Source organism: Herpailurus yagouaroundi, unplaced genomic scaffold, assembly GCF_014898765.1.
Source record: "Herpailurus yagouaroundi ecotype Mexico unplaced genomic scaffold, PumYag 530, whole genome shotgun sequence".
NCBI classification, from domain to species: Eukaryota; Metazoa; Chordata; class Mammalia; order Carnivora; family Felidae; genus Herpailurus; species Herpailurus yagouaroundi.
In genome coordinates this window covers 4,672,376-4,695,766 of record NW_024412747.1, presented here as the reverse complement: position 1 = coordinate 4,695,766, position 23,391 = coordinate 4,672,376, and the positions used below count along the sequence as shown (strand labels likewise).

The window sequence follows — 23,391 nt, the reverse complement described above, 5'->3', positions numbered from 1 at the left end:
GGCTTCTCCGTATCTTGTGTCCTATGGCCTTGGGAAAAAAGAAAAACTCACCGCCTGCAAGACATGAAGGTCTGTGGGTCGTACTGTGGCTGCAGATACAAGGCAAGATGGTATTCCAGAGCGCAAGGAGGATTTGACCGGCAGACGCATGCAGGGGAGAGAAAACACAAGCAAGTTAACTGGTCAGCTCTTTCCCCTCCGACCCTCCACTTCCCAGGAGAACTACTCATCCATTTCCTGGCTTCAACTCCTGGTCCTGTAGCTACTGGGGAATTACCACGATATTTGCACCAACGTGGTGGCTGAGAAACGTGATGATGCGCCTCACAATTCCTGTCACCCTCAACCCCGTGTCTGTGTGGGTCTAAACAGTCCGTGTGTGATGCATGATACGGATCCCTTCTGTTAGCCACTGGGTGAGAGTCGGAAGCTAGCAATACGAAGCATGATCGGCATGAATATTTAATCAGATTTCAGTTTTTAGAAAATTAAACTTCAAATTCAGTTTTCTTTAAATAATTTTGTCGTACCATTTTCCACATTTATTAATTATAATCTGTATTTTTCCCTTTCCCGTTTTAATTTTTATATTTTGTAGGAAAAAGTAACTTTCTTTGAAAATACGTATGAAAAATTAATTTTGATATTTTTACATGTACTTCACACTTTTTATGAAACACACCCACGTGTTGCATATTTTAAATACACTTACATTTTTTAAATCCTTGAGCTCACTGCCGTCGACAGAACAAACTTATGTGAGCACATTTGCCACAATGACAGAATTCGTGACCATGCTGAGCTGAAGACAAAAATTTAAGGAAATAAACATGAAATAATTACAAATCATGCGCCTTCATTTTGTTAGTCATTCAAACAGAACAAAGGAACGTTTAAGCACGTGCAGTAATAGTTAATGCAGCCGCTTTGGGACAGCTGCCAAACTTTGGTCATGTACAAATCACAGCTTTACACGTTTTTCAGTTGTCCTTATGAATGTGTGGGGTTTTTTTTTAAGTTCATTTATATTTATTTTGAGAGAGAGAGAGAGCGAGCACAGGTAAAGGGCAGAGAGGGGGAGAGAGAGAATCCCAAGCCAGTTCCACGCTGTCAGCACAGAGCCCACTTTGAATCCTCTATACCCTCCCCCTGCCCCTCCCCTGCTCACGCGAGTGTGCACTCTCTCTCTCAAAAATAAATAAACATTAAAAAAAAAAAAAAAGTAAGAAGACAGAGCATACTTTATTTAACCGTTGGTAGGCTGATTTATATTCCTAAATACTGGGACACACGATGGTCCCCAATTGTACCTGTCCGGAGCTCTGCTAACGCCCAGAGTCAAGCCCACAAGTCTGGAGAGGATTCGGCCACACGCGTTTACAAACACGGAAGACAGACGCCATTATACATTTTCCTTTATTTAAAAAAAAATTTTATTTTATTTTATTTTATTTTATTTTATTTTTTTTACGTTTCTATTTATTTTTGAGACAGAGAGAGACAGAGCATGAACAGGGGAGGGGCAGAGAGAGAGGGAGACACAGAATCCGAAACAGGCTCCAGGCTCTGAGCTGTCAGCACAGAGCCCGACGCGGGGCTCGAACTCACGGACCGTGAGATCATGACCTGAGCCGAAGTCGGACGCTTAACCGACCAAGCCACCCAGGCGCCCCTAAAAACAAATTTTAATGTTTATTCATTTTTGAGACAGAGAGAGAGAGAGCGTGATCAGGGGAGGGGCAGAGAGAGAGGGAGACACAGAATGTGAAGCAGGCTCCAGGCCCTGAGCTGTCAGCACAGAGCCTAACTCGAGGCTCAAACCCACAAACCGTGAGATCACGACATCAGCTGAAGTCAGATGCTTAACCGACTGAGCCACCCAGGTACGCCTTATACGTTCTCCTTCAAATAACCTTTAAGCAACTTCAAAACACCTCCAGCTTTTGTTCATAGGAATTTCTTTGGGCCTTTACAATAACTTTTCTCACCATCTTGCCGAGTAAAGCACCCCAGCACACGGCTCAGTGCCCGACACAGAGATCTCCCGTAAATATTTGTTGACCGAACGCACTTTACCGACCACGGATTGTGCTCTGGCTTCGACCCCTCTATGCTGCCCGCACCTCATTCATTACCTGTAGGAAGAGAACACGAAACCTCAGCAGAATGTGAATGAATCCCGGATGGTTCAATCGACAGCTTGTAAATCCCCCCGAAAGGAATTGTGACTTCCATTTCACTCATGTGTCACAATCGGACACCTACTGTAAGCTGTCACCATCACCCTCAGGCACGGGTGGTGCCATCTCCGCAGAAACAGGGGTCCCGGCCGTCGTACTGTGACATCTCTTGGACGGCCTGCATCACAGGGCACTGGAGCCACAGAGCCTTCCCCTCATTTCGGGAAGAAAAAGAACGGCCGCGTGTGCAGCTGTGCTATGTCACCGAGCACGTCCCCGAGAGGACGTGAAGAGGCTGTAGGCGGAAGCAGAAAACAACACAACAACCCAAGCTGGAGAAAAATAGCTGAGCTTCACGTCGAGAGACGATGCATTTTCAGCCGGCCACACGCTGTGCACGAGTTGCCGATGGCTCACACTCAGATTGATCTGGAAGTGACAGAACCACCGGGTAATTTCACCAGGCAACGAAACACGCCAAACCACCGTTTTCTTATCTGCACAAAACAGATCCATTTCTCCCAAACGGCCAAGAATGGCACTGTGTTTGCCCCCAAAGCCGTGCTTCCCAAGATTTTGCACAAAAGGGCACACATACAAAATCGTATTTGTGTGGGCCCCCCCATCCCGGGGTAGATGGGAGGCTGTCGCTCAAAGCAGAAAGTGATCAGCTGGGGATCTTTGGTTGCACATGCTCCTTCCTGACCCCCGAAGAAGGCCAGTGCAGCGGGGGTGGGGGTGGGGGGGGTGCACTGTATTGGCACAGCCGAAACCCATTTGGCTCATGCCTCAGTCCATCATGAAGTCCCAAAAAGCCAATGGAGAGAGGTCCTTTGTAATTCTAGGATGCGAGGCTCACCAGGGGAGGGGATTAGGAAGGACCCACCAGGAATTATGTGAGGAGGCACTGCCTTCTTGGGCAAATGCATGGCCAAGCACAGCCCTGTCCTTTGTAGGAAAACAGGATCCATGGTAGAAAAGCGTAAGAGAGGCCGTGAGAGGCTTTATTCCGGGCCTCCTCTTTGCCCAGCCCAAATGAGCTCCTGCACATTCTCAGATTCTCTGCTGAGCTCTGCCAATTCTCCCTCGACCGAAAGAATGGGGGCGCCCTTGTTGGTGGCTGTGCCATCCTGAGACACTGCCTGGAGAGCCCCTGTATGTTTAGCCTTTCATCTCTAGAGTAAAAGGAATTTTTAGAGCAATCACAATAAGTAGGAAGCGTGTTGTAAGGAAGGAAAATGGTTTGCAGATCGATAGGATTAAGAAAGTAGGTGCTCCTAAATTCATAGCAAGCCTCCGGAGTGGCCCCAAAGGTGACCAATTACAAGTGTTGATTAAATTGCGCTTCTGAGCAAATCTTGAGAGGATAAGACAAAAATAATGCCTGAAAAGCATTTTTATGTCCTGATTAAAAGTCAGGCATGCAGTGGATCAGACACCCAGAGCAAATCAGTTTTTAAAACTCCCCTCTCTATGCGGCCAAGTTATTCATCTAAGAATCACATAATAATCGGTAATAGCCATTACCCTCTTGATGAGTTCGTTAGCTTTAAAATGAACCATTAACAATTGAGAAAGAGAAATGAATGCCAGTGTGAAAAACAGCACTTGGACTCCGTGAAACATTTCATGTATGAACTAATATTTGCACTACCAACTAAAAATGTTACACCTTCCCATTCACCCTCGGCCTCGGCTGGGCTAAATTCTTAACATACACGAAATCGCCAAGCAGTCACGCGGATGACAGAATTGAGGTAGCTCAAGTACGTGTCTTTGTCTTTAAGATCACTGTTCTACCATTCATCTTGTTTTGTTGTTGTTGTTTTGTTTTGTTTTGTTTTGTTTTAGGTACGCTCCACACTGGGAGTAGATTCCATGCCCAGCATGGAGCCCAACATGGGGCTTGAACTCAGGACACTGAGATCAAGACCTGAGCTGAGATCAAGAGTCAGGAGCTTAACCGATCAAGCCACTCAGAGGCCCCTACCGTTCTTTCTGAATCTAGCATTTCTTATTTGTCCTTTGAGAGATTCTATTCATGTATAAAACATACATACGTACATACATGTCACTTTTTCAAATATTTTTCAGTGTTCTGTATAGTCTTATTTCGCCGAACGCTGTATATTGGAGGTTATTTTTGTATCGTTATATATAGATCTGCCTTATTCTTGTTGATCATATTCCATTAAATTGATATACTATTTTTAAAAAGAGGAATATGTCACACCTCAGTGGGGGGTGTTGGAGACAGGGACAGCACCCTAAGTGAGCTTGGATACTTCCAGACCATTATGATGAATGTACTCCCGAAATAAACTGTGTGGCTGGGTAAGCATGTGTTCAGTGGGCGGGGTGGGGGGCCCAACTGCCTACTGGGAGTTCTCCAAGTGACCTTTCACAGAGAATACAATGTTTAGGAAAGGATAGGTAATAAAAATATGCCAAAAAGTCTATATATGTTTTATTAAAACTCAACAGCCATTGTGCCAACTGTTGAGAACTTAGAATAACAACACTATTTTTGCGGGGAGGGATATTTTATCAGATACTGTTTGAAATTGCCCACACGGTGCCTGGGTGGCCCAGTCAGTTATGTGTCTGACTCTTGATTTCAGCTCAGGTCATGATCTCACAGTTCGTGAGATCAAGCCCTGTGTTGGGCTCTGTGCTGACAGCGCGGAGCCTGCTTGGGATTCTCTCTCTCTCTTTTTCCCTCTCTCTCCCTCTCCCCTCCCCCACTCGTGCTCTCTCTCACACACTCTCTTTCTCAAAATAAATAAACTTTCAAAATAAAATACAATTGCTCCTATATGGCGACCATAAAAAGTAGACTCACTTTTGGCTTTATTTTATTCTCAGTCTTAAAGTCCCTTCAGATAATGCACCCCGTCTTGCTTGCAACCAGCGGAAGATGGCCCTACCACTGCTCCCCTCCAGTTCCCCGCTGTGCTTGGCTGTGTCGTTGGTGTTCGTTCTTGTCGCAGCTTAAAATCAAAGCTCTACCCCTGTATTTATGAAAGCTGTCCAATCAGCTCCCTGTTTTGTTTTTTTTTTTTTAATTTTTTTTTCAACGTTTATTTATTTCTGGGACAGAGAGAGACAGAGCATGAACGGGGGAGGGGCAGAGAGAGAGGGAGACACAGAATCGGAAACAGGCTCCAGGCTCTGAGCCATCAGCCCAGAGCCCGACGCGGGGCTCGAACTCACGGACCGCGAGATCGTGACCTGGCTGAAGTCGGACGCCCAACCGACTGCGCCACCCAGGCGCCCCCAGCTCCCTGTTTTGAAGCAACATCACTAAAACGGATGGTGGAGGGTTTTCCCGTGACAAATCCCAATCTCCCCTATGCTGCCTCTTCTCCAGTGCCAGCCAATTGACATAAAGGTTATATACTTGAAAGGCAAAAGAGAAAACCATGCCTGTACGTTTCCGACTCTTGTCGGCGAATCCAGCACAGGTGCGGCTGCCGCGTGCCTACCGCCAAGAGCATTTTCTTCATCTCGTTGAACTCTGCGGACGCTGGGAAGTAGCTATAAAAATGATCAGCATCCCTGTTTTTCAGGTAAGAGAGCGAAAGCTCGGAGAGGTGAAGTGAATTGGCCGTGGCCTCAATCCTGATCCGTACCCGGCTGGTTTAGCTCTCAACTATCAGTGCGGGCCACTCAGTGTGCGTGCGAAACGTTAAATCTCTAACGTTCTAGAATGAACGTGTTCATCAGGTTTATTGGAAGATAAGAGGAGCAAAGCAATACTAAGACTCTGGCATGAAAGGCAGGCTCCCAGCTCCCCCTGGGCCACCAGGCGTGAGGAACGAAGTCAGAAAGAACAAATAGGAGGTGCCAAGTGTCACTTAACCCTAATGGTTCAGAGGCGAACATCATGAATGCATCCTTCTCACAAACCTTGGTTGAGCACCTTGATTGTAACAAGTGCTTCCCCAGACGCCACAACAGAAACATTTTCCCCTCCACCTGAGATGGGGCTGTCCGAGGAAGGCATCACCATGAGGAAATGTTGAAGCCCATGTGGCCCAGGCCAGATCTTAGAGAACTCACATTCCAAGTGGAAAACAAGGGGGGAAAGTCTGGCTGTTTCCACAAGCTAGGGAGACAAGGGACTTCATCCAATTATAGGCTTCCTCCTTGAGAATTCGTTTTCCATCAAAGATACACTTGGCCTTGGGGTTGGCCAACCCCTTACTCATAGCATTGGCTTGGTGATTTTGTGTCAGGCTGTTGGTCCTGGACCTAACGCTTTTATTTCCTCAGCTGCTCTCACCCCAAAGCACAGCCATTTCCAGAAACACTGGCAGCTTCCCAAGTATGAAGTCATAAGTTTCTAAGATTCTCTGGTGTATCCAGCACTCAAATTTCCCAGACCACCACCTTGACCGCAAGTCCCATTGTTCCCTGGACATCCATATGTTCTGGTGATTGGAACCTTGAGCTTTGGGACATTGGACCTGTTTCCCTTCCTGAAAGCAACTCCAAATCAGCCCTTAGCACAGCCGTCTCCCACAATGCCCTTGGTGGGAATGGTCTAAGTCCTTTATGACCAGTATGGAAAGTTATGTAGAAAACTGTAGCCATTACCTGAATACGTTTTGGCCAAAATAGCACTTGAGTCTGAGATACTGGAAAGCTGAGACTTTAAAGGGGTTCTTGGGGACTTTTCCTGATTCCCCCTCAAGTGATCCATATGACAGTCATGATTCCCCATTTCTCCCTTGTATAGCCCAGTCTGGGTTGCAGAGGCATTTAGTGCCCCATCTACTCAGAATCCCTGGTAGACCCCAGAGCTCCATGAACGGACTTCCATGAGAAAAGAGAAAGGCATTGTCTCTCTCCTGCCTTCCGTGTACCACAACTGCCTGTGCCCACCCCACTCTGTGGTGGCTGCCCCCTCCCTTGTTCAACCTCTGAGTTTTCACTTTTTGCAAAGTCAGTCCTTCCTTGGATGGAAACCACCCGTTGCTTCAATAGCCCAAGGAAAAACTCCTTCCTTTGGGGCATCCGTGGAGTCTGCCTTGTCCAGTGACCCTAGAGTTGTCAGAGTGAGCTGGTCCAGTGAGCTTCTCCTTATCATGCCATTGGGAATTTGGCTCCTTTGAAGAGACTGCTCTGTGCCCACCAGAGTGCTGCTTCCAGATGGGCTTCCTGAGGAAACTGAGGCTCAGAGAGTTGAAATGGCTCATCTAGGGTCACTTAGGCAGCAACGGTGAAAAACCCAACCCCACACCATGTCTCTCAGCCAAGGCTGTGTCTTCATTCATTATATCATTAGATATGCCCTGAGTTTGGCTTCAATGACCTCCAGAGCTCTGCTCAGACACCCTTCTCTCCTGATTCCATTTCTTCTTTAGTTTTGTCAGTGGTTCTGTCTCTTCCCACATGAATCTTTCTACATCAAAGTCACTCAACAGTTCCTAAGAGTCACTGGAGTACCCCGTATATTGCAGAGCCCTGTGCCAAACAAGTTCCATGAAACGTCTAGAAAAAGACTCCTTGTTTCTGCCTCACAGCATTTCCTCCATGCCCTTCCAGCCCATCCAAATCCTCCCCACTCTTTCAGGGCTGGCTCGGGGTCCCCTAGAGCTCTGCTGCCTGGTACAATAGCCACTCACCACTGGTGGCCACTGAGCACTTGAACGGTGGCTGGTTTGAATTGAGATGAGCTAAAAGTGTAAAATACACATACCAGATTGCAAAGACTTAGTATGAGAAAAAGAATGTAAAACATTCTCAGTAATAATTTTTGTATCGATTACTTACAAAAATGACAACATTTGAGTATGTAGGGCTCAATGAAACAAACACCTAAAATTAATTTCACCAGTTTCCTTTTGCATTATTTGTAAATGTGGCAACTAAAAAATTCAAAATTACATATGAGGCTTGCCTTGTATTTCTACCGGGCAAAGATGCTTTAGAAAGGGAGAGTATTTTTAGTCCAGGAGAGGCAGGGAATCATTCTTCATTCACCAAAAAAGTCAAGGAGCAGACATTCATTAAATACATGAAGAATAAAAGCAAAGCATTGTGCTCGTTGTTACAGGGGGTACACATTTAATAAGACAGGTTCCTGCTCTACAAGGGCTTGCGTCGTCAAGGGCTAGAAGCTCATACAAATTGCTGGGTTCCCAAATGGCCAGAGGACAACACTAACTGAGGTAAAATTGCACACTTTGGGGATATATAGGTAGAGGCAGGTTGGGGGGACTTCACAGCACAGGAGGAGTTTTTAGGATATCAGTTTTTGGAATCTCCAATGGAAACCAAAATAACAATAGCTTGAGAAAGACAGTGAGAGAGAGGGAGGGAGGGAGGGAGGAAGGGAGGGAGGGAGGAAACTTTCATTATCCCTCAGATTATCGCTTGGACGCCAATTACCCAGGACTGATGGGACAGCTGCACCATGTTGAGAACCCAGGCACCTTCCGTCTTGTTGCTCTGCCAAGATACCAAATCCTGACACCAAGTTCACGTTCCTGCCAGCAAGAAGGGCGGAAGGAGCCAGTTCTGAGTCACACAGCTGCGCTTAGCTTTAGGGATGGCTCGGAATGTTTCACTTTTTGCCATGAGTCCAGCTCAAGCTCAGGGTGTCTATGACCACCAGAATCAGAAGAGAATGGATCTTGCAGAGTAGCTCACATTCTCTGCCACAGAGGGATTATCTGGGCCGAACCAGGATGAATGGATAGGATTTAGTGGGTGGGGATTTAAGAGATGCCAGCCTGCAGGAACCTCATTAACAAAAACACCACAGTGTGAGAGCATCTGGCAAGTTTGAGGGATGACGGAGTGAAACATGAAGGAGATGCCTCGGTCTGAGATAAAGAATCGGAACTCTTTGGAACGTCCTCTGTACGGCCAGAAGCACTATTTGGTCTCCTGGGTTATTTCTCAAGCGAAGCTGGGTGTTCCTGTAAAGCTCCAGGGATATCCGTCACCTGGAAAGGAAGCAAGCTAAGGGTGGGGACCCACAGAGCCACTGAGCCTGTGCAGACAAGGACCAAACAAGACATACAGGACTAGAGGATCCCCAAGTGTGGGCACAACAAAGTCATCCTAACCAGGAAAAGCCTCAGTAGGCATAGAGACCATGGATTTCCCATGTCACTGGATCCCTAAGTTTGGTTAAGTCAGGTCTGGAATCTCCCCAATGAATCTGTCATTAATCACCTGTACAGGTAGCTTGTGCCTACCATATGTTTGCAGTCTGTCTCCTGTCGCTAGAATATGCCATGAATAAGGGCAAGAGCTTTTGTTTGTTGCCTGCGGGATCCCCAGCATGTAGAACATAGCAGGGACTCAGTAAATATTTGTTAGATGAATGAATGAATAAATCATCAGCACCCACGGTAAAACCCCTGTGTAACACCAAAGAAGACATTTGAGAATGTGACGCTCTTGTGACAACTTTGCTGCAAGAAATAAGAGAGGTCATATTTGTTGCTCCATAAGTTCCCATTAGCCAGACTTCTTATTTGTTTTCCCCACAGCGCTCTGAGAAGGGCATTGTTCCCATCTCAAATGAAGACACTGAACCTCAGTAAACCTGCAGTTGACCCTGAACAACAAGGGTTTGAAATGTGGAGTCCACTTACGCGTGGATTTCCTATACTGCCGAACTAGAAATGTATTTTCTCTTCCTTATGATTTTCTTAATAGCATTTTCTTTTCTCTAGCTTACTTTATTGTAACAGTATGCAGGGGTGCCTGGGTGGCTCAGTCAGTTATGTGTCCAACTCTTGATCTCAGCTCTGGTCATGATCTTACAGTACGTGGGTTCGAGCTCCGCATCGGGCTCCACGTTAATGGTGCAGAGCCAGCTTGGGATTCTCTCTCTCTCCCTCTCTCTCTGCCCCTACCCGGCTCGTTCTGTCTGTCTCTCTCTGTCAAAGTAAATAATAAAAAATTTTTTTAAAAACGAATACAGTACATAATACATATCATATACAAAATATGTGCTAATCGACTGTCTGTGTCATCTGTAAGACTTCCGGTCAACAGTAGGCTATTAGTAGTAAGTCTGGGGGGCAGTCAAAAATTATACACAGATATTCAACTGCGAGAGGGTCAGTGCCCCTAACCCTTGCGCTGTTCAAGGGTCAACTGTGAGTGCCTTGCCTAAGGTCACCGAGGGAGGAAGAGAGAAGTCTGAGATTCAAACTTTCAGCTCCAGAACTACTGTTCTTTCTGCCTGTTTCTTTTCTTGCATAACACTCCCAAGATTGTCGATCAATGTCTCCACTACAGATAAACCCACACCAGACGCTCCAATGTCCCCGCCCCAGCCGATGTGAAAATCTGTTGGTCGGGTATCACGTGACCCTCCTCAGGAAAAGAACTGGCCTTGCCTGAGACCACGGGGGGTACCAGGCACTGTAGTAGATACTTACCACGCAATGCCCTCTTCCGTCTTCACACAACCCCGTGAGGCTGGGACTATCACTTAGCTCCGTTTGGGGAATTAGTAGGATTCTGAAATCGCCTTTGCTTTTCCTCCAGGTGCCAAATCCCTGAACTGCTAAACGAGAATGGGGTAATCCTGGTATTCGGAGCTAGTGAGTAACTTTGCCAAAGTCTGTATGAGCAGCTGGAAAAAACACTAGGAGAGACACATGTACCAGCCAAGGAAAAACTCTTGTGGTTGGTAAATAATGCAGGATCTGTATGGTGGGTTCCAGGCAGAAAGGGAGATTTAATTTCTCCTTATGCATTTTTCTTATTAAAAAAAAAAAAAAAAGAGTTTCAGCACTGAGCGCTTTAATCACAGCATCGTGGCATATGTGTGGTGCTGACATCTGGAAATATTTAGCAGTACCACAAACAAATAGTTAAGGAGTTCACCCAGAGCATCCAACACAAATTTGACTCTAACCCAGATTCCTAGCAGCACCTATCAAGAGTGAAAGAGCGTGAAATTCCTGCATACGTCTCACCTTCCTCTGTACCAGCCACAAACACAGTTGGATCCGACTCCTGGGCCTGGAAGAGACAGGGGGATCCTGGTATGTTTCCCACCGGCAGGATCAGTGGGACCTGGCAGAGCCCCTCTTCCCCATAGATGCTATGGAATGGGCTGGGCAGACTCACCAGCTTTAGTTCCAGATGGAGCTAGACATTGCCACACACACACACACACACACACACCCTGGCCAGCGCCTGCTGGGCCTTCTTCCCTACTGGGCCGGACCAGCCCCTTGCCCTGTACTTCCAAACCCAGGCTGCTACTCTGGGTTACTCCAGTTCAGCCAATGCACCTTGCCTGCTATTTCCATTGTCATCGGGGCTTTCAGAGTCTTTGGGACACTCCTGCTGCCCCAGGATTACCAAACTGTTCCACCAAAGAACACACGTACCCAAACAAAATCTGAATCCCTCCTCTTCCAGCTCTGCCGGACCCCAATCCCACCCCAACCTGGCCCTCCTTGGCTTTTGCTCTTTAGTTTCATAGAGAGAATGTTGGGAGATTATATCAGGTCCCTGGATATACTTGCGTATGTCCCTTCACTACAGAATTAAACTCATGCCCCTCCCCAAACTTACTTTCCTTTCTATATTTAGTCCTGACTCAGTGATTAGCAACGCTGTCTGCTCAAAGATAGAAACCAGGAGGCCACCCCAGACTCCTCCTTCCCCCTCACTGCCTCCATATCCAAAGAAATACCAAGTCCAATGACTTTTTTTTATCCTAAAAAACTTCTCACAGTTGTGCCCTCCTACCTATCTGCCTCTGTTAGCTCTCAAATAATTATTACAATACCCTCTGAGTTGGACCTCTAGCCCCTAATGCCTACAACAGTCTTCCTAAAACATGAATTGGATTATGAGCTTCTCCTCCTTGGAAGCCTTCGTTGACTTCCCAAGTGAGTGATGAATGATCTTCTCTCCTGGGAAATGTAGCCCAGCTCTCCAGCCTTTCTCCTCTCTCTCCCTCCTGGCTTTAATCTCCAGATCAAAGGGCTCCAACCAAGGTCTTGCAACCAAGGGCTGCAAAGTCCATGAGCCACTGAGATGTGCAAAACGCCCGGCATATGCATGGTTTCTAGAGCGATTTCCAATCGTGTTCTAAGGGTTCTCAAGAGTCCATAACTTGAACAGAAGTCACGAATGCCTTCTCATGTGGCATTCCTTCACAGGCTTACCTCCACTCGTCTCACACATAGCTTGTCAGAAACATCCACACATATTTGACCATAACCTAGGGTAAGAAATCGATTTTATTTATATATAAAACAGAACCAAACCTTTACCGAAAAGTTCTTAAGCTTACTATATCCTACGCATGTTAATCCTTCCTATTTTTGCTATTTCCGGTTTTTAATACCGACTGCGACCGCTTAAACTCATTTTACAACCCACCCGCCAATGGATCCAACCTGCAGTTTAAAATTTAGGTCTTGGTACTATACCGTCTTTGTGGTTCTCTATTATTTTTTGTCTTGACTCCCAACTGGACTGTAAACTCCTTGAGGGCAGGGATCATGATATACACATTTTCAATACTGCCCATAGCACAGAGTAAGTGCCTTAGAAATGCAGGAAATCCCCTGGAAGGAATGTGGGAAGGCCCTGAAACAAAGATTTCCTCGGTATAGAAACTGCCAACTATTTTATGTATGGGGATGTAAAAATAATGACTTAATGGAATAGAATTCCCTGGGCCGTACCTGGGAGTAAGGTGGGGTCGCTGTGGTCTTGGTTTAGTATAATCACCGTCCACGAAGTCCAGTCTGGGTTTATGCGGTAGGAAATACATGGGCCCATGAATAGCTCAGCAGAACAATAAAGCCTAAACACTTTGAGGTCTCTCTCCCACTAGACGTAGGAGAAAAAAAACTAAATTATTAATGGAATTAAAACGCGGCTTTGCAGAAGACACAGAGGTGAGGAAGTAACTTTTTTTTATTATTAAATCTATCGATCAGTCTTTGAGAATTTGTCATTCTCTGCTATACCAGGCAGAGGATTTTATTTTATTTTTATTTTTTTCACGTTTATTTATTTTGGGGAGAGAGAGAGAGAGAGACAGAGAACAAGTGGGGGAGGGGCAGAGAGCAGGAGACACAGAATCCCAAACAGACTCCAGGCTCTGAGCTGTCAGCACAAAGCCCTATATGGGGCTCAAACTCATGAACCACGAGATCATTACCTGAGCCGAGGTCAGACGCTCAACCGACTGAGCCACCCAGGCGCCCATCCGGGCAGAGGATTTTAAATACACGAAGCCATCTCTCCAGAGCTTGATAAACCAGTAAACGTGTGGAAACCAACAGACCGAAATGGCTAAGGGTTCAGCTGCGGGTACGGACACTAAAGGGAAAGTTCAGGAAAGGAGATCTTATACCCCACAGAGGGAAATTCTTCCTTCTGCCCCAAAGCTAACTAAGGTGCGGGTGTTACCTTGGCATAAACATCAATATCACAGGAAAACAGAGGCTGGATAAGCCGGACGACCTTTGTCAACCGCAGTGTCTGCTCCCAAGGGCAGGAAGGCGGTGCCGGCCGGTTTGTGGAGGGAACAGGTGCTGCCACGTGGGAGGTCGCTCCGCCCCACAGCCCACAGAGCTCCCCACGCGAGAGAGGGAGAGTGCCTCCTCTCTCCCACAGAGATGCCCCTTGGCAGCATTCATGGGGCTAGGCTGCTCCCCAGCTTGAGGATCCCACCTGACCCCCAAACCCCATCACACACAGACCCGGAGGCACATCACCCAACTGGTACGACCCTGTTCTCCTGACCCCCGAAGTGAGAGAAGACGATCCCCGCCTTGAGGAGGTGCTGAGATCTCGGGCATTCAGGACCTAGAACACAGCATGCGCTCAGTCGAGGGCAGGTGCTGTTTCTCTGGATTTTGTTCGCTTCGTTGATTGACTTACACTGCACGCACTCCTGCCTTTGTCGCTCTGGGCCGCCAAGGAGTGTGAGGGCTGAGAGGGAAACTGACGCAGCTCCAGAAAGGAAGCCCGGCCCTGGGCATCAGCCCAGCCCAGAGGCACACACCTTGAGCGCGCTGGATCCTGCACCATAGCAGCAATGGCAGTAACGGGGATGGCCCAGGCCCTCAGGACATAGGACGTGAGGAAGTCGACTTGAATAAACACCAGCAGTTCACGTTCAAGTGTACTTTGGCTGAGACGCCAGCCCATCACACTTCCATTACCGGTAGCTCCTGCTTCTCCCCGACGCCCCCAGTCCGCACCCACACCGACGGCTCAGGAGCAAGGTGATTCGCCCTTTGGACACGAAGGGGGAGCCCCTGGTTCACATCCTGCTGATGATGCTTTCCGGAGGCCAGCGTGCTCTCTGCATTCTTGAGTCCAGAAGCATGAGAACAGGAGGAAATGTCCAGCCTGGCATACTTCAGTAAAACAAAATAAACTCAGCTACAAGTAGTTACAAAACTGCTCTCCGGGGAGCGGTTCCCGCCTCCGACACACTCCCCGGAGACTCATGCTTTTAAAAAGAGATTTAAAATTCCCACCCTATAGTAAATGCTCTTTCAATCACGACGCAGCAAAACCGTGGCCCCACCATGAACTCATACTGCCTTCCTCCCTGCTCACCGCTGCCTCTAAGCCCTGACAGATTTCCCCTGGGTTTAGGGTGGCTTTTTGGTTTGTGTGTTTCTTAGGTTTTTTGGCCCAGTGCATTGAAGTGCAGCCTACTCCCTGCAATTCGATATTTGCCTTGTGGACAACCTCGGGCCATTCAACACAGACAACCCAATCACAGCACGCTGCGGCCAGCTTGCCCGGCTCCTAGGAAAAGCTAACGATGACCCCGCACAGGAGCACGGGGCCTGAGACCTTCCACTTGGTTCCCAGCCTGCACGTGAAAGAGGGAGTGAGAAGGAAGACACGCGACCTCTCCCCAAACGCAACTGTGGCAAAGATTGCTGGTGGCCTGACAAAACCATCTTTGGAGACTCTCTACCTGGGCGGGCACATGGCCGCCCAGAATAGAGGTTACATCCCAGCCTCTTCTGCAGCCATAGAAGTTCTAGATAACGGAATGTAAGCAGAAGTGTCCTGTGGCTGCATTTTTGTTTTGTTCTCTGCTTTTCCCCCTCTTTCTGCCTGCCGCCTGAAACGCGGGTGCTGCCATCTTGGACCAGGAGAAAGAGAGTCAAGGGCCAAGCAAGGGCCAAGTGGAGGGTCGGGGAAGGCGGGGCCCTAAGGATTCCGCGGATCGCTTCCCCCCGGGCTCAGTTTATGTGAGACAGAAATAAACTCCTATCTGGTTTAAGCCACGGTGATACTATTTTCTGAATCTTGGAATTGAATCCGGCCCTCCTCATTCCAACAGTTCCATCTCAGGACAAAGTCACCACTGAAAATGGCTGGCAGGTCTAATCCACTACGGTCCATCTACAAAGCTATTTATTCCTCGCAGCGAGCGCCGAAAAATACACGTTGTCACCAAAGCTACTTGAGATGGTTTCTAGAACAGCAGAGCCACAAGTTCACCCGTTCGTTTATCCACTGTCCCACGTGTGCACTTGGTGCCGGGTGCTAGGCCGGATCCCGGAGGTACAGACATAAACAGGATGGACTGGGCCCTGTCCTCCCAGGAAGGGCTCCCACTCTCACAGGGAAGAGAAGCCAGAGAACAAGCAATGAGATGAGGGGAGGAAAGCGTGAAAAGGACAGCGTGGCGTGGAGAGTCAGCCCTGGGAGGAAGCCCGTCCGCTGACAAGCACGACCATGTGTCCCTCGCTTGTCAGACTCACTTTCATGGGAGGAGAGGGCAGTCTGCAGGGAGGAAAAATGGGTGGGCAGGCCAAGGGAGAAACGTGCAGGAGATCAGGGCAAAGGGGAAGTCGCCACCACTGTGCTGGGCCACCTCCACGTCCGGGCCAGGTGTGGGTACAGGCCACTGGCTTCTCCTCTAGGTGCAGTGGGGACAGACATAGGCCACTGTGTCCCCTTGGGAGCGACTTGGCCTTTGTTCTCTCCTGCTTTGTAATGCCTCCTCCCCCAGCACCTGCCCCGCTTGCCTGCAGAGACCTCAGAACCAACGCTCCACCAGGGAACAGCCCTCTCTAGACATCTCCCCACTCGGCTGTCTGGTTCTCACTCAGCACTGTCCTCTGATCCCCACCAATGTCCCCACCAGAACCTCACTCCCCAGGCTTCTCCCATCATGGTGTAAGGGTGCATCCCTCTATTTTTTAAAAATGTTTATTTATTTTTGAGACAGAAAGAGAGAGAGAGAAAATTCGAGAGCTGGGGAGAGGCAGAGAGAGAGAGAGAGAGAGAGAGAGAGAGAGAGAGAATCCCAAGCAGTGTCTACATTGTCAACGCAGATCCCAGTGCAGGGCTTGATCTCACGAACCTTGAGATCATGACCTGAGCCGAAATTAAGAGTCAGAGCGTTAACTGACCAGGCCATCCAGGAGCCCCAGGGCTCATCCTTCTAGTCAATCCCCCATTCCTTTTCTAATCATTCTGCTTCCCTTTCCAGATATTGATGCTGTGACATCCAAAGAAAAGCGACAGAATCTTTGTAGGTTCAAGGAGACGTAAGAATCGGGACAAGTAAATGCAGTGAACGAGTCGGAACTGGATTGTGGAAGGAGGGTGGGGAGTGTTATAAAAACATTATCGGGACCTTCCTTGGTGACATGTGAATATCGACTTCATGTTAGATCATAGCATTGGATGAGATCATCGTGTCATGGTTATATAAGAGCGAGGCCCTCTTGGGAGATATTTGCTGGAGTATTTCAGGGTGAACAGCCATATTGTCTGCAACACAATCCCAAACAGTTCAGCAAAATAAAATGCGAATAATATGTATTCAAAGAGAGAGAGAGAGAGAAATCTGTATGAAAGGTATATAGATGTTCCTTGTACTATTCTTGCAACTTTTCTGAGGAAAAGAAAAATTCTTTTCTAAGAATTTCTTTCAAAATACAAAGTGGGGGCGCCTGGATGGCTCTGTTGGTTAAGCATCCAACTTTGGCTCAGTTCAAGACCTAGCGGCTCATGGGTTCAAGCTCCACGTCAGGCTCTGCGCTGACAGTGAGGAGTCTGCTTGGGATTCTCTCTCTCCCTCCCTCTCTCTCTCTGCCCCTTCCCTGCTCATGCTTTCTCTCTCTCTCTCTCTCAAAATAAATTTTAAGTAACTACAAAGTAAAGAGAAACATCTTAAAGATTAGAGAGAAAGAAGAAGAAAAGAAGGAACCCAGAGGCAGGCGTGGAGGTATTACCAAAAGAAGAGTCTGAGAGTCGCCTGGGTGGCTCAGTCAGTTGAGCGTCCGACTTCAACTCATAATCTCATGGTTCGTGAGTTTGAGCCCCGCATCGGGCTCTGTGCTGACAGCTCGGAGCCTGGAGCCTGCTTCAGATTCTGTGTCTCCCTCTCTCTCTGCTCCTCCCCTGCTCATGCTCTGACTCTCAAAAATAAATACACATTTAAAATAATATAAGAATAATAATCAAAATATTAAGAAGAGTTTGAAAGAGCTAAAAGGTCACCCAGAAGGGAGATGACCACGGGAGACGTGGTCTAGTCTGAGAAGCCCTCGAGACCGGGGACAGAGCCTCATGGTTTCCCGGGCTCCAGACCCCAGCCTCCCTGCATGATAACAGCCCTCCTTAACTTTGTTTGCCCTGCTATTTATAGAGCGACTGCTTTCTACATAAGGCCCCGAAATAGAAATGTTAAAAGAGCGGCTGGTGCCTCACGGGAACCTAATAAAACGTCTGTTTCCAAACAGTCCTGCTTCTGTCATAAATATTCTGTGGTTCTTGCTCCTTCCTACTTTATTAGCAGGCGCATTTGCATCAAAATGGGACTCCATTTATTAAGAATTTATCTCTCCCTGCTGTTTACCACCTGCCTCAAGGTTCACGGGGCCGCCTGGGACGTTGCCCACGATGGGGTCACACTGGCCTTAAGCCCAAAGGTGACTTCCGGGTCCCTTCGTCTTCCCAATTTATCGTTGGATGGTGTCTTAATTTGCTCAAGCAGATTACCACAGACTGTGTGGCTTAAACGAGAGACATTTCTTTCTGGAGGTTGGAGGCCCAAGATCAAGAGGCTGGCCCATGGGGTTCCTGGTAAGAGCTCTCCTCTTGGCTTGCAGATGGCCGCCTTTTCTCTGTGTCCTCACATCTGGACTGTGGGAAGGGGCAAGTGAGAGGGGTGTCTCTTCTTACAGGCACACTAATCCTAGCAGGTCAGGGCCCCACCCTAATGACCCTATTTCACCCTAACTGCCTCCATAAAGGGCCTGTCTCCAAATACAGTCCCATTGGGGGTTGGGGCTTTCACATATGAATTGAGTGGGGACACCATTCAGCCCCGAACACACGAGCTGTCGCTGAGGCCCCCAAACCCTTCTTTTGGTGAGAACCAAGGCTGCCCCCTCCTTTCGGCTGCCTTCGGGCCTTGCCTACCATCTCCCCGCTCTTTGCCAGATCGTGGCCTTGGCCTACCTCACACTGAGGGGACCGAGGGCCAGACCAGAGGCAAGGTGGCTGGACAGGCCCAAGGCGCTGCATGTGGGAAGCAGGCAGGGGTGCAGGCTGCCAGTCAGGTTGGGCCCTGTCCGTGAAGCCCCGTCCGGGCTCCGGCCCTCCTCAGCCCAGGGCAGCCTCTGCCCAGGAACTGACCGTGAGAGAGCCACCGAGTGACCCCGGCACTGGGCACTCAAGGGCTCTGAAGGGCTCCGAGCACAGCAGTCCTCACGTGCGACTGCCATTCAGCTTTTCTGCTCATTGTTGCGTGCCTAACAATCAGGAATGTTTTACTTGGAACCGGCGTGCAATCCCATCATGCTCTACTTCCTTTGTACCGAACAAGTGTTATTTAATGGGGCAGTTTTGATTGTTTTGGAGATAGGCACATATTTGGAAAGAGGAGGGGTTTGTGTGCCTTGATTATATTGGCCGGCTTCCTTTATTTTTTCTGGGAAATCCTTCTTCCCGTGTGTAGAGATGGTAAGTCTCACAGAACCGCCCAACAGAGCACATGAGACCCTTGCCCCCCCCTCCTGGGGCAGTTTCATCCCAGCCTGCCCGCTCGGGGTCCTGGGAGGCCACGGGGCAGGGGCAGGGGCTGAGTCAGTGGCGCCTTGGGAAGCTGTAACGTCACACTTAGGTGAAGCCATCCACGTGAGCTGGCCTGTCTGCTCGGTACTGGAGACGGGGACATATCAAATTCCGAGTGGGCTCCAAAGGCCTCGTGCTGGCCCCGGGTCAGCACAAGCGTCTGGGGCCCCCTCCCTTCCCTTTCCGCTCCTTTCCTTCAGCTCTCCCCCGCCCCCCTCCACCGGGAGGCCTTTCCTCTCTCACGGAATGTCAGCCTTCAATGGAAGAATGACCATTGTTCCTTCTCAGGGAAGAGGCCTTCATGACCGCTGTCCTTTCTCGCATCCTGTTCCTGGATTCTGAGTCCCACTGTGGGGCCGCCTAGGCTTTCTGCCCACCTGGGAGCCCGCCTGCCCTGGGATTTGCACCCCCCCCCCCCCCCCCCGCGCTCTCCTTCTCTCCCAGCCAGCTGGCTCTGGCCTTTCTCCTCTTCCCTCTTCAGGGCCACCAGACTCCTTGTGGGGAAGCGTCCTCCAGGGGTGGGGGTGGGGGGGCACCTAGCTGGGCGGCTCCGCCTTCTGCTTCCCCATCTTCATGCTCTGTGCATCATGGGACACACTCGTCCAGGACCTCATGTGAAAAGACCCACAGCCAGCTCCCCCACCAGGGTCCTGGGTGCTTCTTGGTGGCACCATCTGGGATGCAGACCACAGAGGGCTTGCTGACTCACCGGGGATGGAGGTGACTGTCTCCCATGTCTTTCAGGGCACGAGGAGGCCTAGTCGGCGTCATGTCTCACAGACTCACAAAGTCCCCTGCTTGCTCGCCAGCCCCTAGTCCCGGGGAGCCATTTCTGCAGGCTGATTACCACCCAGGGACCCAAGGACACCAGGCCTGCGTCCTGCTCCACCCCCAAGTCCCAAGGCCCAGGACAGGGGCGGCTGGCTTGGGAGCTGGAATCCAGAACATTACTCCTATCTCTGCAGCTACATTTTCTCTTCACCATCTGTAAGTTCGGTTCCTTCTGAACCCTCAAAAAGTCGAATGTGATCACTTCCCTACACGGGGATATAGGCGTGGAGCCCAAGGATCTTTCACGGAAAACACCAAACCTGGAAGGTGGCCCTGAGAACGTGCTCTGACCCCTGTGCGTGTCCAGCTTGTCTCCTGCTTGGGGGCCACGGCGCGAGCGAGGGCAGGAGGAAGATCTTTGCACACAGCTTCTTGTACGGTGCGCATCCTGTCCTCTGCCAGTCTCCTCTTCGTCATCCTCACCGGGAGAGAGAGAGAGAGAGAGAGAGATGTGCTTCACAGCTTTTGTAATTTCGTTTTCCTGCCGTTATGAAATGTCCTAGTAAGCCCACACTTCAGCCAAGCTCAAAGGAAAATCAGTTGCGTTTCCATCCCTGGACACAAAGCGTACCTGCGGGAACTGGTGGGAGCTCCCCTGCTCGGGGTCCCCAGGGCACGGCCTGTTTGGACCCCATCCCCAAATCCACCTCTTCCCCTTCTCCCCAAGGAAGGGTGTGGAGGTAGAGGCTAGAGCCCCCACGGGACCCAGCCAGGCCGCGGCCAGCACCCACACGAGGCCAGCTGTCCCCTTCAGACACAGGATGTCAGGTCAGCGCAAGCCAGAGGCCTTGGGACCGAGCCCCGGGCCAGAAACTACACCGGCTGAGATATTTATTAGAAACAAAAGAGCCCGCGGCCCCTCTGTGACGGAAGAGTCAGCTGGGAGCAGCGTGCAGATTAACTGCTGTGTGTCAGAGGTTGTACCCGATTCAGAGACACTGTGGCCCTGTTTCTTTCATGCTCAAGGGAACAAGAGGCCTGGAGAGGCCCAGTGTTGACCCAGACCAGGAGTCACAGCTGGAAGGGAGAAACACTCTGAATCTAATCTAAGGGCTTCTGTTTCCTTCTGTTAATGGGCTCCCTAATCCAGGGCTCTCCTCCCCCTGGGGCCCCTCCTTGGCCAGGGTGACTCACTACTATGCCAGCATATGCAGACGGCCTCAACGGTAGGGTCTCTGCTTGCTCTCCATTAGGAACCTTCCCACCATGGCCCACGACTGTCACAAATGCTGGTGCTTTCCAGGGGTTTCTCCCTCCACCCAACCTCTTTCTGCAAGAGAGCTCCTCTTCTGCTCCATGATTCCAATCACCTGCTGCTTTCCATGGCTCATGCCTCTAGCATGAATTTCTCCTCTGAGCCCCAAACCAGATGCCCAGATTTCTACTGGACAATGGATTCTCATCTCAACATGCCCCACAACCAACTGTTCACCTTTCCCCCCATTCCCTCCCCAGAGAATAGGACCCCCATCCACCTGGCCACCCAAACCAGCAACCTGAATTTACTCACCATCCAGGTCCTATAGATTCCACCTTTTGTGATTTTGTTTCGACCCTCTCCTCTCCACCCCCACCACAATGGCACTGTCTCCCCAGGCTTCAGCACCTCTCTCGTCTGAACTCACACATCCCTCCAGCCTTCCTCTGGGCTTAATTTCTTCATCCAACCTCAGCAAAGCCACCGAAGTATCCCTCTAAAACAGGAAGTTTTGGCCACATTCTCCCCCAGCTTGTACCTTCAATGGCTCTCTCTGGCCCATTGGGAATCATATCCAGCCTCATCCTGCCCTGGGCCCCTCTTGTTCCTAATCTCCAGCTACACTGAAGGCCTGTCCTTTCCCAAACATGGCCTTATCTCCCACTCAAGTGTCTCTGCCTACCCTGTTCCCTCCTCACCCCTCCCAAGAGATCCACAGCAGAGATCTTTCTCTCTTTCTTTCTCAAGCCTCCATTCAAGAAGGCCCTCTCCCATGAAAACACTTCCTGACACAACAGAACACATCAGTAGTGCTCATTACTTCAGGGCGAAGGGGCCCACGTCTCATGGCTCTGTTTTCTCCTCATCTGTTCCATCTCGATGGACATTTGGGCTGTTCCCAGTTTAGGGCTAGTACACATAGTGCTGCTATGAGCATCCTTGTGCTTGTATACTGGTGCGTGTATTACCTCCAAGCCTTTCCTTTCCTTGTGGAAAAGTTTTAAATTATGGATTCGATCTGTTTAACAGTTATTAGACTGGTTAAGATTCATATTTTCCTTATGTCCATTTCGTAAACTGTGTTTTATAGGAATTTACCATGTATCTGAATTTTCAAACGTAATGGCATTTTACTGAAGGTGGGCTCTGTTGTGATGTCTCCTTAACATGCCTAACATTAATGATGTTTACCTGTTCTTTCTCCCCCACCCCCTTGTTCAGTCTTGCTAGGGCTTTATTTTTTCAATCAGTTTTATTATGCTTTCCAAATAATCTTTTAGTTGTGTCGATGTTTCCTATTTTATGTGTGTTTTCCACTTCGTTATTCGTTTATCTCCTTTTTTTCTTCTTTTTCCTTTCTTTTGGGTTCAGCTACTGGACTGTAAACTCCTTGAAGGCAAATGTTATGTCTTGGCTGTTACGTTTAGATGTTACATTATCAGCCTAGCATAGTGTCTGGCACATAGAAAATGTTTAGTAAACCTTTAGGGAAGGAGATGAGAAAAGGAAAGGAGAAAAAAAGAAGAAGAAGGAAGGGAGACAGTTGAAAGGGCAATAGAACTGGAATATAAACTGCCCATATGTCTGTGAGTTTAGTTGTAAGACACCTGCATATTTCTATGTATGTGGGTGGGTGGGTGTGTGATATACTAGGGCCCTTTAATTTAAACATTCTGCTGTCATGACTCCAATGCAGCTCATGGTGTGAATCATAAAGATACCTTCTCCTTGGAAGGCCTCACGGAGTGTTACTCAGCACATACCAGGAATCAGGGCCCATGCTTGACACTAGACAGGCAAACATAAATAAGGACTGGCTTCTGCCCTTCAAAAGCTCAGAAGAAAAATCTGGACGGTAAACCAGTGGACTCAATCTGGCCAGCGCCTGTTTTGTAAATAAAGTTTTATTGGAACACATCCATGCCATTCAACTCTGGCTACTTTCACGCTACAACCAAGTTGAGTAGCTGTGACAAAGACACGGGGCCCTCAAAGCAAGAAATATTTACCATCTGGACCTTTGCAAAACGTATCTGCCCACTTGCCCGAGATAATAGGCCCAGAAAGCTAAGCCATGGCCTTGTCCACCACGGACGGAGCAATCCCTGGCCC

At 49.0% G+C, this 23,391-nt stretch overlaps 1 long non-coding RNA gene across 6 annotated transcripts in view; it reads right to left on the bottom strand.

Annotated features, from left to right (window-relative positions):
* LOC121023155 (uncharacterized) overlaps nucleotides 1-23,391 on the bottom strand; it is a 122,921-nt gene that overhangs the window by 51,850 nt on the left and 47,680 nt on the right. For 2 of the 6 annotated variants that reach the window (XR_005787256.1, XR_005787258.1), the window contains exons 1-3: nucleotides 1,989-3,137; nucleotides 713-802; nucleotides 52-89 (exon numbers count right to left, since the gene is read on the bottom strand). This is a non-coding gene — a long non-coding RNA (uncharacterized LOC121023155). Of the gene's footprint in view, nucleotides 1-51; nucleotides 90-712; nucleotides 803-1,988; nucleotides 3,138-11,131; nucleotides 11,178-12,337; nucleotides 12,394-12,862; nucleotides 13,248-13,595; nucleotides 16,425-20,341; nucleotides 20,500-23,391 lie in introns of those variants that run through there. The other 4 variants (XR_005787259.1, XR_005787257.1, XR_005787260.1 and 1 more) reach the window with 4 other exon arrangements.